Source organism: Sapajus apella, unplaced genomic scaffold, assembly GCF_009761245.1.
Source record: "Sapajus apella isolate SASKATOON/1434 unplaced genomic scaffold, GSC_monkey_1.0 scaffold31, whole genome shotgun sequence".
In the NCBI taxonomy this organism is placed as follows: domain Eukaryota; kingdom Metazoa; phylum Chordata; class Mammalia; order Primates; family Cebidae; genus Sapajus; species Sapajus apella.
The window spans coordinates 3,972,187-3,990,806 of NW_022436971.1; the positions used below are offsets into that span (position 1 = coordinate 3,972,187).

At 37.2% G+C, this 18,620-nt stretch overlaps 1 long non-coding RNA gene across 1 annotated transcript in view; it reads right to left on the reverse strand.

Moving 5' to 3' along the window:
* LOC116561961 overlaps window positions 1–18,620 on the reverse strand; it is a 93,337-nt gene that overhangs the window by 51,588 nt on the left and 23,129 nt on the right. The gene's annotated exons all lie outside the window — the stretch shown is intronic.

The window sequence follows — 18,620 nt, forward strand, 5'->3', positions numbered from 1 at the left end:
GAAGGGAAGTGGCACATTGGCCAAGCCACTCACAAGAGAGCTGGGAGTGACATGTAGCCCTTCTGACTCCTGTTCTCCCCCATTGGTGGTGATGGGTGCCTGCACCAATGTAACTGTGAATGCAATGTTTATTTATTCACCAATTCTCAATAGGCTATAGTCAAGCTGTTTCCTGAGAAATCTGGATATTAGTACAGGATCCAGAGATTCAACTGCATAGTACATCTCACTTAGGTTTATAGACTTACTACAAGTGAGTATTTGCTGAAGGTAAGGGCATACTTTTTTCCTGCCTTTCAATTGTCTCAGGTGTTGCTAGAGTATCTCTACTCTCTCAAGTATGGTATTTGGCATTTATTCCCACACTTCCCCATTTTAAAGGGAGATGATAACAGATAGAGCTATGCCTGCTGAGGTCACTCAGCTGTTAGCCCCAGCACTGCACAGCAGTGAATACATTTTTTATCCTCTAATATTGTAACTTTTTTTTATGCAGCTGTCTCTGCCTTTGGTTAAGTCTTATTTTTAAATACAAATTTATGTTAATATTTAAAAAAATGTTTACAGACTTTGTTTTTAGTTTGAGGCTCAACCTCAAAGAAACAGAAGAAGAAAGAAATGATTGTGGGGCACCCTCAATGCAGTAATGAATTCAACATTCTTCAATCAAATTTAAAATTTAATTATAGGTAATTGTTCCTTTTTAAATGAAGTACTTTTGACATAATGCTCCATTATTATATAATTAGATAATTAACTCCATTAATCATATTACAACTTATTTTTCTCCATGTTTTCTTTAAATATTTATATACTGTGCCCATTTTTACAGCCACGATGCTCACCGTCATCACAAGTATAAGTCAGGGTAGACGGAAGATCTTGGTGAAGGAAGTCCAGTGTTGTTTCTCCAAGTGTGCCTCCCATGCTCCTTCATTTAGCAGAAAATTGTTTTCAAATTATCTTTTGCATTTTCAAATCTACGAAAGGCAGTACTCAACATTTTATCTGCCATTTTCTGACCCCTTAATATGCACCATTCAGGCACTTTGCTAGGCCAGGAATCAGTAGAAAGGGAAGGCAAAAGATGACTAGGCATATTCTTTTATCTAAAGAAGCTCATAATTTAATGATGAAGAATGTTTGAAAGATGCTCATGGCTCCTTCTTTTAAAGAACTCACATTGCAAAATACAAGTCAAGTGCAAGACCTGTCACAGTTATGAGACACTATTAGATTTAGTGCACCAGTAATGGCAGAGGGACGTCAAGTAGGTGAGTCTGGCTGCATTGAATCTTTTTCTGATGACCTTGACTTGATCATATTTTACATGTTGAATTAACTTTCCACCACACGAGCCCTTGCAAGTCTGTGTTAAGCAGCTCATGTCCTTGCTCACATTCCTACTTCTCACTTGATATAGCAGGAAATGATATTCTTTCCCATGTTTGCACATAACCAAAGAATTATTTTTAAACTGTATTTATGTAGCCTGGGGACAGACATCTAACCCAGCCCTGCAGTCTTATATACATTCCACTGTATATTCTCAGGCAAGTACTCAACCTTGCTGTGCCTGTTTCATTACTTACAAAATGGAATATATCTTATACACAAAATTTTAAAAGTTACTAAATATAAATCACCCAGAATCATTCTTAGCACACAGTAAAAATGCAAAGTGATATTACTTCTATAATTCTATTCTACTTTGATGTTCTCTTTTCATTAGCTAGAGATGCAGTGGCAACTGACTCCACCAATGCCCTCTTTCTTGTCCAAAACTTATATTTGAATATCCATGAACCGTATCCATGAGAGTAGTTGGGGTTTTTGTATATTATAAACTTTCGTATTTTTAGAAAGAAAAGGAAACCCATTTGCAATGACCTTTGCCTTACAGTATCTTCTCTATTATTTAGATGTTCTAATGGTTACTTTCAATGGGTATTGCACTAACAGACAATCTCAAGGCTAGAGCAACAGTCTCAAAAGGCTTAATAAATAAAGCAGGAAAAAAAAAGAAAAATGAAAAGGAACAGCAAGAAAACAGGAAGGTAATCTTCCTTTACCACTGATTTTACTTACTGATCCCTTTACATAATTATCTGTTTCAACCTACTTACACATGGTGACACAGGATTCTGCACAACTGATTTGTTGTCATAGGAAAGAGTCATGCAAACTACAGAAATCCACCAAAAACCTAGAGATGGAGAATCTGTTTTCAGAGAAGCTGTCTTCTTTGGGAGGCAGCTCCAGAAGCAAGCCTCAGGAATTTCAACATTAATTGAGAAACTGAATGATTAAAACTGTAGTAACAAATAGCTCTCCTTGGAACTGTTCCAGAATCTATATTTTTCCTTCTCTGTCATTAACAACAACAACAAAATATCATGTGTAAAAGGGGTACTATACTAAAAACCCTAGCAGTGTCTGCTGCAGGCTTGTGCAAGGTATCCATGATGTTCTTAACTTATCACAGAAGACCTCAGGGGAGTGCGGTAAATGCCAGGGGTTCATGAGGAAAAGTGAAGCTGTCCACAGGTTGATCTTTTTGCACCACTGGGAATTACTCTTTGCATAAGAAAATACCGTCCATTGGAAATGGGAGGTGAAATTACATATTTCAATGGAATATTGGACAAATGGGACAGAAATTGACACAGAGGTTATTTTTCTGTGTTGCTCCTTGTCTCTAAATACACTGAAAATTCTTGTCATTCATACAGTATTTTCTCCTTCCTCCAAGCACCCAGTTCACTAGTGATGTACATGAAAGAATTGTTGATGTTCATTGGGCTGTGTGAGAACTAAGGTGATAGATGCTTATGTTTAATGAATGATGAGTCTGTGGCAAATGGCTTGGAAGGTGCTACATATACATCACCTATTTAATCCTCAGAAACATTCTCCGGGGTCAAAATTATTGGCCCTGATATACAGATGGGAAAACCGAGGCTCTGGTATGCTAAATAAATTGGTATAATCAAACTCATGTAAACCAGTTTGTTCTCTGTTTCCTAGTTAATCACTAACATTACAACATGAATGCCTGATTAAGTTCTCTCTCTGAAAATTAACTTCAGGAATATAGGTTATTTTCAATATCTTTCCTCTGTGTTTGCTACCTGTTAGGAAGAATACTCTACTTGATTTTTGAACTGATGGGTCTTAAGCTGAATATCTTTTGCATGCAATTATTCATAGAGGTAGTAGATTTTTGAGAGGTTTTAATAAGGGATGAAGGGCTAAAATTTGACTTGAAAGTCAAAAGCCTAGGAAAATATCCAGAGACAAAGCATACAAACAGTAATCTGGATATATTCTTCCAGCAGATAGCTTAACTGAAAGTGAATTCATCATTAAGTCCAACTGTGGGGAATGCTTAATGATGTTAAATGAACTCCACTGGTAACAAAAGATATCCAAGTACATCTACTGCTGCTCTTTTCAAATGGCATGATGACCCAAGGGACTTATTGGTACATGGGGAAAAATGTGAGTGAGTACTCATTAAAAATATTACTTGTAACTCACGCAGGTGATTGAATGCAGAGCTTTAATTGAATGAATAAGACACACTGAGGCTACAAAATTTTTTTGTAGCCTCGTCCTTTTTACAGGCATTTATAATCTAACCAAACACTCCTCAGATTCAGAAGCAAATCCAATCTCCCTTAACCTCAGTTTCAAAACCCATAAAATAAAAAAGCAAACACCCGTCTCCCTCTTATCAGAAGGATAAAGTGTGTGTGGCAGTCCCAGATTCTAGCTTTTCTAGCTTTCATCCTTCACTTATGCAGCCTCAGAGCATCCGGTCCTCTTCTTTTTCCCCTCTGGATTTCAATCCCTGTACCCTGGTTGAGTTGCTATATGCAAGGTAATGCTGACTGTTTAGGTGGTTTCTCTTTCAAACAGCCTATTTCCTCTTTGTACTCTATGAAAGAGCAAAGCAAGGGTTTTTAAATCCAAAGCATCGATGATGTTTAAAAAGCAGCATTCACAAATGGCCCACCCATGGAGTCTCTTTGCAAGATGCTTGAGCCCCAGATGCAAGGGAGGCCCAATGAACCAAGACTGTTTAGGTGAACCCCTCAGGAGTCTGGGGATGTGTGATGCTCTACCTGGTATTTAATAAGGAAGTCTAAATGTCTGTTGGACAATCCTGTCTTGCCTATGTTGGTGCATACCAGGGGGACAGTTCTATCATACAAGTCTGTTGATGAGAAGAAGAAAGTTAGTGATGGCAAAGGCCATTTTCCCTGCATGAGATGGATTCAAATGCACAGAAAATACCAGGTCAAAAGTTCAAAGTGGTGCATGTTCATTCTTCTGGCAGAAGTAGAATCACAAGGGGTAAGTTATGCTTTGCAAGAACCGGAAAAAAAAAAAAAGAAAAAGAGGATTTTGAAGACATATAAACCAGCTCCAGTCAAAAGGCAGCTGCACTACACTAGACTCCTAAGACTACAAAAAGTTTCAGGCTGACAGTGTGTCTTCATTCTGATGGGGAAAAATAAAAGTGTTTCCTCTAGTTCTGGCAGCTCTGCAAGGAAAAAGAGGTATTAGCAGAAGTCTGAGCCTTCAGGGGTCTGGCCCACATCCCAGCCATATCCTGAGATAATGGCAGGACTTCCAAAAATTCTTGTGGCAAGGATCTGCATTTCCTGTCCTAAATGGTTAGGCCATCTGGAATGTCTATTATGGAAGCATTAAACTTATGGAACTGTCCTCGCAGACTCCTAAAACTACTTCAAGTATTCTACAGAATAAAAATAAGTTGAATAGAAACAAACTGTGCAGATTACCAACTCTTCTAGTGGAGGAGGCACAAATGTACCAGAGTCATATGGAAAATACCAAAATATAAAAACTAAGGATTTAAAAAGTACATTTCACAGAGCGATTTCAAAGAACGAATTTAGTATATAAATTTGAATCTAAAGTCAGGGCATTTTGGCCATGGCCTTCTGGAATTCTTATAGCTACCTCCAATATGTACATCAGTGGTTTCCATAGCAGCAAGACAAAGAGAGGCAGGTGGATTGTGCAGTAATTCTCACCTCCCAAAATGCAGCCAAAGTGCTTTGGTGGAGAGGCAGGAGTATCATCTATCCATACACAAGACAGAACTCCCCTTCTTTAGATGTAATTATAATCGTGGAATATACACGTAAAGAAACTGACAAGCAAAAATATATAATAAAAAGTCTCAGGAAAACATGCTCATACCCGGAATATTAGTTTTCTATTGCTGCATAATGGGTTACCACAAACTCAGTGACTTTAAACAATACCCATTTATTATGTCCCAGTTAAGTAAGTCAGAAGTCCAGGCAGACTTGATTGGGTTTTCTACTTTGGCTGTCACGTGGCTGAAAACAAGGCACCTGCCAGGCCGTGCTCTAACCTAAGACTCTGGTGAAGAATCTACTTCCACCCTTACTCTGGCTGTTGGCAGAATTCAGTTATTTGCGGCTGTAGGGCTGAGGTCCCTGTTCTCTGGTGCGAAGTCAGTTGGGGCCCCCCACCTCACCTGCTTAAGGCTACAGGATTTGTTCTAACGTGCTCCTCTGACTTCAGACCACTAAAGCCCATTGAGTCCTCACCCTTGAAACTCCTCTGACTTTTCCTTCTGCCTGTAGTCTTAGAAACTTCTTTGCTTTTAAACTGCTCATGTGATTAGATTAGGCCTACCTGATGAGGTAGCATCATCACAAAAGTAACACCAGTGGGCAAAGATCATGGGGTTCATCTTACAATTCTGCTTACCACACATAGCTTGTTATTCAATTTAAAGAAAGAAACAGTTGTGTGTTTTCTTATGAGGTGATGGCTCTCTGATTAAGTGGAGCACCCAAGAGGAGGAATCCTGCATTTTGGGGTGGAATGTACAATCACAGAAAGTGGGATATGTGGTTTTGGTTGTCACAACCTACATGGCTGCTACTTAGTAGCCTTTAAAATAACCTTAGGCATTTTGTCTCCCTCTGCCTATGCAGTCTCTTCCTCTCTTGACTTCGCACCAAACCTCATCTTCCATTACAGAAGTCTCTGCCTTGAGGCTTGATGAACATGTTTCTTCTGATCATACTTCCCTCTGAACATAGATACACAGTTGATTATACCCTGTCTACACTGATATTCCTCTGTAGACCTTCTCTTCCCCAGGTTATGATAAGCTCCTCTAGGGCACTTAATGTCCTACTCACCTGTGAATCCTCTGCTAAATTCTTTATGGAACCTGACCCAGAACAGGTGCTCAATGGATGTGTGTTAAACAGAGATAGGCAGTACAAGTACCCTGTATTGCTGGGTTATGTATAGGCAGTAAATTAAATTCCCAACAGCTTTGTATGCTGTTAAGTTAGCAAAATACACTAAGGTTTTAAGTCCCACAATAGACAATCAATATATATTGTTAAGTTAAGCAAAATAGAGCAAGGTTTTAAGTCCCACAATAGACAATCGATATATATTGCAATACAGAATCCATAGACTCAAATGAGTTTGTACAGTTCAGTTTCCTTCTTTCCTAATTGTGATAATACATTTCTCAGTTTAATCTGCTGATTGATATTTGAGCTCTCAGAAGTCAGGGGATTACATTCTTTGCTCCTGCAAATGATAACAGAATTAGCTACATTGAATATATCAGTGCCATTTCTATTTTGGGTAACCAGGTGATTTGAGAATTAAGCAGCTATGGTCAATTGATCAGCTCATCTCCACTCAGATTATTCCAATCCCAAATCATATGAGAGTTTATACCTATATCCCAGTTTATGTGAATGTCCCACAGACTGATCATCAGGTGCAACACAGGACTTTCAGAGCCACCAGTCAATATATGATATGGGAGTCTAATACGCACAGCCAGATCTGTGATGAAGGACTAGACAGGGAGGGTGCCTAGAATGATCCCTACCAGACAGCAGCACTCAGATGCCACACTGAGAGAAACAAACACCTCCACTCGGAAAATGGCCCTTAACTGCTGCCCAGAGAGCATAGGAGTTGTCTCTCAGGTATGCAGAGTCAGAATGAGAACAGGAGCATAGGTTGTTGGGGCAACTCTGAGGAAAGCTGTGATTTTAGGTACTAAATGACTCAATGACATGAATTCAACTATCCTGAGCTAACACAGATCCATGGACTTCTCCTGAATAAAATGTTATATTAGGAAGCCGTGATATTATGATTTATGATATAATTTATATGTATGTTTGTTCTTTGTCCTGTTTCCTGGTTTCCCTGCACACAAACCCTAAAACCCTTGGAAACACTAAAGTGAAAAGTGTTGGGCTGCATGAGAGTGAAGTGACTAGTGGCTGGGGGATCCAGGATAGCTGCAGGAAAGGAGCCACCTATTAGGGGAATCAACCATGTGATGGAAGTGTTGAAACTTTCAGCCCCCGCCACATCCCCCGGCAAGGTACTAAGGTTGATTGGATATCCAATGGCCAAGGATGATCAATTATGCCTATGCAATAAAGTGTCCATAAATCCCCAAAATGACAAGGTTCAGAGAACTCTCAGGTTGCTGAATACATAGAGGTTCTGGGAAGGTGGTACTCCCTGAAAGAACATGGAAACTCCATACCCCTTCTCATATACTTTGCTCCCTATACCTCTTCATCTGGCTGTTCTTCTCTATTCTTTGTAATCCTTTATAATAAATAAGCAAATATAAGTGTTTTCTGGAGTTTTGTGAGGCATTCCAGCAAATGATCAAACCAAAAGAGGAGGTCACGAAAACTCCTGATTTATAGCTGGTATTGCAATAGCACAGGTGACAATTTGAGACTTGCAATTGGCATCTGAGGTAGGGAAAGTCATGTGGGACTGACTCCTTAACATGTGGAGTCTGCACTGACCACAGTTAGTGTCAAAACTGAACGGAATTTTAGAATGCCCAGTTGCTGTCTGCTGCAGAATTAACATGTGGGAAACAAAACAAAGCAAAATACACAACCGGTGTCAGAAGTGTTCTGGGTTGTGTTGAGTGAAAGAATATTAGGAAAAGAAAGAGTCTGTTTTTACTACTGTATGCAATGGAGCAGCCAGTTGAGAGAGGGAGTAGGGAAAAACTGTTAAGACACTGAATCCTAAATAATCTGTCAATGAAAGATCTCTGTGGTAGGCTACTTAGCCACCAAGTAGACCGCACCTTTGTACTTCCAACAGATTAAACACTGGACAGATGCTCCAAGGAATCAAAGACAAGGACCAGATCCGGATTCTTAGAAAATATTATCCCCTCTCTCAATGGCCTCACTGACACCTCAGCTAGGTTGCTGATGGCGATGTTAGCATTTTAACACTCTCATGGAATACACCCTGCCTATACACTGGTTAAGCACCTGAGTGCACTATGATAGAATGTAAACTGTGGCTCTAAGGAAAAATTAGAATATGTACATGACTATGAAATGATGTCTTTATTTACCATACACTGTAAGTTACATATATTATGAAATAATTTTTAAACGATAATCTCCCCCTGTCCTTATGCTTAAAAGTTATAAACTAAACCACTGGTCTTCTTGATGCTTCAGCATAAGGTCCTCTACACAGGGTTCAAAAACTGCCCAGAATACATTGCAATTATGCTTTTCAATGAATTAGTAGATCAGTGAAGTTGTTCTCAACAGACTAAGATTTATTTAACAGACTAGGATATTTTGGTTGAGATTTCTTTTTTTCAGGAGAGCCCTCTTGTGGGTGATAGACATATTACCAAAACATAGCTTTTCATGGGCTTGGTTAGGAATAGGCTGAGAAGAATGCTTATTTTAATAACAATAAAGTTGAATGTGTATGCCCTTTGTGCCTCCACATAGTTTCTTTCTTTTGAACTTCTGTAATTCAATTATAGAACTCTGGACTCCAAAGCTTTCAGAGGACATCAAAGGTCATCTAGTCCAGTGGTTGCCAAAAGAGCTAGTCATGTTTGTCATCCAGGGAAAATTTTAAAACTGCATGTTCTTGGGCAATACTCTGAGACATTTTGGGTTGGTAAGTGTATTAGTCCATTTTCACACTGTTGTAAAGTACTACCTGAGACTAGGTAATTTACAAAGGAGAGAGGTTTAATTGACTCACACTTCTGCTTGGCTGGGAAGACCTCAGGAAACTTACAATTGCGGTGGAAGGGGAACTAGTCACATCTTACAGGGTGGCAGGAGAGAGAGGAGAAAGCAAAGGGGGAAGCATCTCTGACAAAACCATCAGATCTTGTGAGAACTCACTATAATGAAAAGAGTATGGGGGAGCCACCCACATGATCCAATCATCTCCCTCCCTCAACAGGTAGGCATTACAATTTGAGATGAGATTTGGGTGGGGACATAAAGCCAAACCATATCAGTAAGTGTAGAAAAGGGTCAGAAATCTCTATTGTTTTAAACCTCCTCAAGTGACTCCGATTGAGTCAGACTTACCACTGTGGTTTTCCAAATTCCTTTTTGATTATATTTGCTGCTACTCAATGGATATTAATATTTTAAGGCTATTCAATCTCCAACTCAATGGTGAACTTTACAGAGACAGGGCCCTGCTTGACTTTCTATTCTTCTAGCACCTAGTACAGTGATGAGTAAAGACAGGGTACTCAATAAATGCTTATCAGATTGATTTAAGTAATTCTAATCTACTAATCTATATCATTAATAGTATGCAAATTATACTCCCAATGGATTTACATTCTGGAAAACTTTAAATAAGGAGATTACAGTGTGAAACTTCACAATAGTCAATCAATACAAATGACCTTAAACAATCCAGGAGCATTTAAACTAGTATTGTATATATCCGTAAGGGTTACACTGAATAGTGGAATAAAGTTGATATTTCTTTTCCCCCACTTGCATGTAAAAAGAATGTGCTGTTATATTTAAGTTACAGTTAATAAAGTTTTTCAGCCTTTCTCACCATTCAATGTAATGTACTTGGTATGAGAGCAGTAATGGAAAAAAACAATCTGCAAGAAATTGTATAAGAGGGATAATCTCATTTATATGCACAATTTTGAATTCAAAGAAAATAAGAAGCAGGTTACCATGCATTTACCTTTACAAATGCTGGGCCTAGGCAAGATTGGACGGATATAAGCAATCGGATCTGACGATAATATATTCCATTTGCAATTGTTAGAGATTTATGCAAGATAGCAGGTAACACCTTCCTTTTGAATTTCAAATGCTGTGTAACCTTTTGAAGATAACAAGGGATATTCATCTGAAATAATGGTGGGAAATTTATAACAGAGACCACATAATTAGTTGTTATATTTTGCAAGTACCACACACTCTGATAGGAACATGGCTAGAAAAAAAAAAAAAATCCCTCAGTAAGAAGAAGTCAGTTTCTTTTTCTTTTTTTTCCCTTTTCTTCCTTGCAGTTGAACAGCTTGGTACATAGGATACTTAGAAGAATATAAATAAAGTGTAAGACAGCGTCCTCCAATGCTTATGAGCTCTATTGGATTTTCAGGTTTATTTCTAATGTGTATCCTTATCAAAACAGCAAATTATGTGGGTCTGGGTTAAATTATTTACCACATTAGGAATCCTTCAGTCCAGAACCTAGCAATTCAATACAGGAAGTAAAAAAAAAAAAATAGATTAAATTTTCTTAGGGTGGTCCTTTTTACCCGTTATTTTCCAGCAGAATTCAATACTCCAACTTCAGTTCTGAGTAAAAAAATACACCTAAATTTCCTGGCATGATGCCTTACAGCATATTTGGATGCACATTAACAATAGTCATAAAAAGCTCAACATAACTGAACATCAAATTTAGTATTACCTATTAGCTTTCTTCTAAGGGGTTGGGGGAACACACATAGATATTATACACATTTGTTTTCAAAGCCTTTCAGTTGTGAGGATGATAGCCAGCATTCCTGGCTTGACTTGTTGAAATCAGGGTCTACTGAAGACCTTATTCTTAAAATACTGTGATTGTGCCTTTTGACCTGATTGGTCATTTCCCAAGGGACGACACAGAGGCTGACTTTTTGTTTTGCACTCTCCCACATCAGCTTGCACCCTGGGCTAGAGTGGTATTCTGGGTGGCACAAAGACTTAAAGACATACATACCTTATGTTCACCTGGGGCAAGAGGTGATGAATGGGATGAGAGGCAGACAGAACCCAAGCTCCCAGGAAGAAAGAATTCAAGGAAGAAGATTATTGGGGGAAAATAATGACTTAGAAGGGCCATTTCATATACTGGAAAGGCAAAGTGCCATGTGTACACCTACGACCAGACTCATGCTCAGAAAACACTTGAAAGTACTAGAGACTTCTACCTTTGATAGATCTGTGGGCTTCACATATGCAGGAGATGATGATTAGGGCAGGCTCATACATGGTCTGGATTAGCAATGGAGTCCTAGCTCAGAGTCATGTCCCTAGCTCAGAGCTAAGAGGCAAAGACTAGCCTACTTTAATTTTTTTCATTTGACTCCACACATTTAAGGAAATCTCTGTCAGGTCACTGACTGACCATTAAAATAACAGAACAGAGACATTACTGACCACACACAACAAGGAATATAGTCCTTGCTAAACTAGCTTGAAAATATCGCTAAACAAATGGATCACTACGTTTATCAAACATCAAAACAAACAAACAAACAAACAAAAAAAAACCTCTGGAGAAAAAAGAATCTGATTTCTAAAGTTACAATGCTAAAGTACTTAAAATCTCCAGTTTTCAACAAATAACTACAAAGCACACATTTACCTTTGTAACAAACTTGCACATCTTGTACATGTGCCCCAGAACTAAAGCTCAAACTAAAAATAAAAACCGTAGAGGGGAGACAAAGAATCGGAAAAGTGTGGCCTATTCACAGGGGGAAAAAATCAGCAGAACCTGCCCTTGAGAAAACCCATTGGTCTTACTAGACAAATACTTTAAATTATCTGTCTTCAGTAAATCTAAAGAGCTAAAAGAAGTCACAGACAATTTAAAGAAAACCAGGAAAATGTATAAGCAAATGAGATATCAATAGATAGAAATTACAAAATGTGTGAGCAAATATCTCATTTTGTGTGTGAGCAAAATGAGATATCAATAAATAGACAGAAATTATGAAAAAGAAAACAATTAAAATTCTGGAACTGAAAAGCACAACTGAAGAGAAAAATATCATCCAATCTCAGGATCAGAAAGTTTTTATCTCTTTTGTTTTGTTTGTATAAGGAAAAATGAAGGGAGCCTAAGGGACATGTGAGGAAGCATCAAGTACATAAACATATGCATTATGGGAGTCCCAGTGAAGAAGGGAAAGAGAGTAATAGACAGAAATCCTATTTAAAGAAACAATGACCCCAAATCTAACATATTTGAGGAAATACATGAATCTACACATACAAGAAACTTCACAAACTTCAAAAAAGATAAGCCTAAGAGAACCATACTGAGACACACTATAATCAAACTAAAACTCCAAAGAGAGAATCTCAAAAACAGCAAGAAAGAAATGATTCATCATGCGCAAATGATTCTTAATAAGATTAGCATCTGGTTTCTCTTCGGCAACCAACCACTATAGGCAAAAGTGAATGGAATAATATAAAGTTCTGAAAGAAAATTTTTAAAAGTACTTTGACGAAGAATTCTGTATTCAGTAATATTATTTTTCAACGTGTATCTGATAAAAGACTTGAATTAGGAATATATAAAGAATGCTTACAACTCAGCAACTAAAAGAAAACCAGCCTGATTAAAAATCAGCAAAGAAGTAGAATAGACATTTCTTCTAAGAAGTTATGCAAATCATATATAAATCATGCTCCAAATCATTAGTCATTAGAAAAATGTAAATCAGAACCACCATCAGGTACCACTTCATGCTTACAGGAGTAGCTGTAATATTTTTAAATGGAAACTAAGAAGTGTTAATGAGAATGTGGAGAAATTAGAACCTTCCTATATTGTTGGTAGAAATGAAAAATTATTTATCCAGTATAAAAAAATAATTGGGAAGTTCCTCAAAAGTTAAATATGGAATTACTCTACCACCCCACAATTCTACATCTAAGTATATCCCATGTCATTGAAAGCTGTTACTCAAATAAATACATGTACACTCATATTTATAGCCACACCATTCACAGTAACCAAAAGAAGACACAACCCAAATGTCCATCAGTGGATGCATAAATATAAAAATATGGTACACAGAGACAGTGAAACGTTATCCAGCAATGAACATGAGTGAAATACTGAAAAATACTATAATATGGATGAACCTCAAAACCTCTGTGCTAAGAAAAAGAAACCAGGTATCTTGTATGACTCCATCATATAAACTATCCAGAACAGAAAAATCTACAGAGATAAAGCACAGACTGGAGGATTCCATGGGTTGGGGGCAAGGAGAAATAGGAAACAACTACTTAATTGGCAAGGAGTTTCCTTTCAGGATGATGAAAACGTTTTAAAAATGTGGATATAGTGAGAACACAACATTTTGAGTGTATTAATTGCCATAAAATAGTTCACTTTAAAATGAACTATTCATCAAATGGTTATTTTAATATTATGTGAACATTGTCTCATTAAACAAATCTCAAGGAAAAACAATGCAAGGTAAAACACAAATCATTACATGTCTAATAACTTTGTCCAATAACTTTAAAAGTTGGAATTCAAAGAAGAGGAATATCATTCCAGCCTATTAGGCTTAGGACAGCTTTTACAGACCACAGACACTAGTTAGGAGTTGGGATAACTCAACAGATGCTCTCCCAGAAGCCTACCCTGATAATTCCACTCATCTAGGCTGATAATTCAAAGCGTGCATTACCAGGTATGACCATTAATTCCCTGAGTGGTTGAAATGGCCCATTGTAGAATTAGTTATTAAATTACTCTTCACAAATAGAAAGAAAAGGAAATTCTCCAATGTGTAGCAGCAGCTACTAGTAAGTGATGCACAAGTTAAGTATTGTGTTTATCTTTGCCCTTTTAACTCAGGTCTGGTAGTCCAAAGAGAGAACCATTCTATTAACACTTCTTTAAAAAAATTGTTTTATAAGGTCTTACTATGTTGCCCCAGTCTGGAGTGCAGTGGCTATTCACAGGTACCATCCCACTACTGATCAGCATGGGAGTTTAGACCTGCTTCATTTCATACCTGGTCCGGTTCACTCCTTGTGCAATCTGGCAGTCTCCTACTTCCAGGAGGTCACCATATTGATGCCAAACTTAGTGAGGACACACGATGAGCATAGCGCACAACCTCAGACCTCCTGGGCCCAAGGGATCCACCCTGCCTCTGCCTCCCAAGTAGCTGGAACTACAGGCACATGCTACAAAGCACATGCCACCATGTGTGGCTCTACCTCTTCCTACAGAGCTCTTGATCTCTCCTTTGTGCTCCTTCGGTGACTCTTTCAGTTCCATGTGCTGAACTGAGCCAGCAGTTTTTATAGGCGTTTTTTGTTTGCACTAGACTCACCACACAGTATCAGAGGAAAATTCTGACTCTGTTTGTGTAACCCCTGTATCCCACCTATATTCAGCCAGAGAAAACACTTTCCTAAACATTATGCCATTTTCTCTTTCCATTCCTCCAGTGACTTCTTATCCATGCTTTACTTAAGCTTTCTTCTCTGTTAAACACTAAATAAGGCATGCCCTCCTCCATCCAAAATAAAAACAAATAACTCTTCTTCTCTGAGATGACCAAAAAAATTAATAAGAATGCATTAATAAAATAGCCAAAAAGTGATGTAGCTAATAGTACCTATAACAATTTCGTATATTAAATGATTACATGGTTCACAATAGCTGAGGAAGCCTTCAGGGAAAAAATGAGATGTGGGTCAGAACTTGGAGGATAAGTAGATTTTGATAATAGGAAGAAGTAGGGCTTGCAGGGGGAAGTATTTGTATACCCTATGTCTGTGGAAAATGTTGTCTTTTCAAGCAAGAGAGGGCCCAATCTACATGACTGTTTTCAAAGAGTACTGATTTCTGGGCTGCTCAATATTGAAATACACATGGTAACTACAGTTTTCTGTTGAGTACACTTGGTCTTATGTCTCTTCTTAAATTAGAACCTAAATACCAACATTAATATGGCAAAGCTTTAGTTGAAAATGGGTGAGCACACAGTACTAAATGTATAGCGAATCATATACCGTTTGCTAAATACATAACTTGAGAGTATACAGGCATTTTCAAATTCAAGTGACATCCAGAAATAATTGCATTGTGAATCTTGTATTAACTATAATACTAATGTTTTATAGTGAAGTGGTTTGTATTTGGATTTTTACTCCGATTTCCTACTCCTGATTCTGTAATTCTCCTTTTATCACTATTCCACATGGAAGATCACTTATTTTTATAAAAGTTATTTTTTTTTGTTTTGTTACAGAGTATTTACAAAACCCAGAGCTAAAGTACAGAGAATTTTAGTTTTCATAAGAGAACTCATTGATAATATTTCTATTGTTTGGGTCACTTCTGGCATTAACACTTCTGTGTATGAAAGAAAAAAATTAGTGAGGGCCTCCCTTGTCTAGTGCAAGCATTCTGCTAGTGCCCTCTGCAAATTGCATGTGCAGATGTTTATACAAAGTGCTTTAAGCTGCAATAGTACCAAAGGTATTGAAAGGTGGAACAAAATAATATGTCTAGACTGAGTACCCAAGGGAAAATTTTTCTTTTTGCAATAATGAGGCTCTTGAAATTTGCAAGGACAAAATACATTAGTAAAGATGTTATTTTATAGATACAATGAAATAGTTGATGTCAGTAGACTGTAAATCCTCAGTTAAAGAAAATAGAGGTATCAACTAAGAAATAATACGATAGTGAGTGTTTTACGATGAGTCACCTAATATTCACGCCTTCAAAGAAGGGATCTTTTGGGATCCATTTGTCACTCTTCAGTATTGATTAGAATTTTTCACCTGAAGTACTTTTATTTTTCATTAATAATTCAACAACCTATTATGTGTCAAACACTGTCTCCAGTACTGAGTTTACTTTGTTTTTGAGCTACACTCTACCTTCTCTTAGCTTACATTATACTCATCTTTTATTTAAAAGAAACTTAGCCTTTCTGTAGCCAGCCCAAACACAACTGACTTTGGTTCAGGCAGTAATAGCTAGAATAGCACAATTGCTTTCACTTGACCCAAGTAGCAGTAGCTACTGCACTGTTATACAGACAAGGCCTCCTAGAGATTCTTTATTGGAAGGGATTTTAACTTTATGAGCTCTATGAACATAGCCACAGGACACATTGCACCTTGAAACGATTTCCTCCGTGGTCTATCTTGGCCTCAGCCTTAAAAGACAAAGTGGAGTTGGGAGTACATCTAACTCTTTTCATAAAAATAATTGTGTCATTTCTTTTATGCCTTGTTACGACTTTTGTATTGGTCACAAACATTGGACAACCTAAAAATTTACAGTAAAGGTATAAAATAAGCAGATTTAGTAATGGCAATAATGATTAATATTATTTTGCTGAAAAGAAGATACTTTGTTTTTTTTTAATTTAGGAAGTAAACATGTATGCATTTAATTTCACCTTAAATAACAGTTCTGTGTGATGGCTTCTGGAGGCATTACTGCTCCCATTTTACAGATGAATAAACAAGGTCACATATTTTGAAAGTGGGAGAGTAGAATTTAAACTCCAGTTGTCTGGCTAGAAGCCTAGCTTTATTTCCATGTTACATTCTGTCTCTCCCGAAACTGCCAATTTGATTCAGCAAATATTTATTAAATGCATGACTGAGTTTTATTTTCCCCATGCTAGCTACTTGATTGACTAGTGGTTGGAATTGATTGACATTAGTGGCAAATTCTACCAGGCAGCCTTTACAATGGAGAGGGCATTTTTATGCATAATTGTAAGCGATGCTGTTTAAGCAACAACAGGCTTGCCAAACTTGCTCCAAACGCAGGGATAAGCACCCCTTAATAAAATCACACTCTAAATTATTTGAACAAGTGACTTCATTATTATAGATACAATTACTCTTTTTTAATTTTTATGGATACATAATAGTTTTGTGGGGTATATGTTATATTTTGATACAAGCATACAATGCGTAATGATCAAGTCTGAGTAATTGAGATATCCATCACCTCAAACATTTATCATCACTTTGTTTTGGAAAATTTTCAGTGCTTGAAACAACTGGACGTAACACAGATGAAAATACCCAGGAGGCTGGAGATGACACTAATACTGTATGTCTCTGAAAACCTCTAATCTTCACCCCTTCCCTTTCCACGAAGATCTTTGAATTCTGTTGTATTCACCATTTGCCCCACTGAAATTCCTTATTATCTGTATCATGCATTTTAATTCACTCATTATTCTTTTAAGGCACGCTGCATTTAAATGATTTTTTAATATGCAATATATCTTACACACAGCATGACTTGTGATGGAGTGTTTTTCTACACCTCAAAGCAACCCCCTTAGTTTTTAGTACAGTACTGGTGCTCACTATATTTGAATAATAAAATTAAAACACTACAAAGCAATAGAAATGCCCATTTTTGAAGTAATTTTTAAAAAGGCCAAAATCCTAGTTCTTAATTCCTTTCTTTGCCACTGGAGTCTATTAATTTGGCTGATTAGATTCTAAACATGTGCACCCATGTTTCTAAGGAAAAAAACATGGAAAGAATTTGTAACCCTTTTAAAGAAAACATTCTACTTATTGATTCACTAAAATACTCCTTTTCCCAGAACACTTTCCCATGTTTGTTCTAAGGGAGAAACGCGGTACAAAGTCTTCAGGCAGAAATTAGAGAAAAATATGCTTCCACTGGGATCCATTGACTACACATTTGAATAATTCTGAAATGGGAAGAAAACTGTTCATTATTATCCTAATGCTCAAGTGTTATGTTTCTTCCCTTCAGGGTTATAATAAGAGCTGTATCTTACGGGTCATGAAACAGTATCCTGGGTCTCAGGAATAAGCTTTCACAGGCTTGAGGCTACATGTCCTTGAGGTAGAATTAGAGAAATTTTAACTTGGCATAAAGAGAAAGATCTGGGAAAGCCAATGGGTGTGGGTGTTAAATGGGCAATATCCATCGAGCATTTTCTATGTCAGGCATGATCCCAAGTGCTGAATATCCACTGTATCATACAACCTACAATACCCGTTGTGAGTTAGTTTTTGTGATCCTGTTTTACACTGAAGAAAATATATTTTGATAGTTTCAGTTATTGGGACATGAAAATGGTAGCTCATTATAAACTATGTTCTACAAACCATATTAACTCAAACTTTCTTGTCTGCCTGACCCACTGACCAAGGTTTATATCATCCCTTAGTTCACTTTCCAATTTGCATCTCTTCTCAGAAGTGCTGTAACTCTTCCACATACTTGATTTAATGCCTTTGTATAATGGAACTGAGTCAAAAACACAATGTGCCTAATTTTTGTAATTTTCAATTTTGATATAATTTCAAATTTACAGAAAAGTTGTAAGTTGTTACTATCAGGGAAAACTGGGTGAAGGATACACAAGATCTTGCTGTATTATTTCTTAAAATTGCATATGAGTCTATAATGATCTCAAAATTAAAAGAGTTTAAAGTCATACATATATT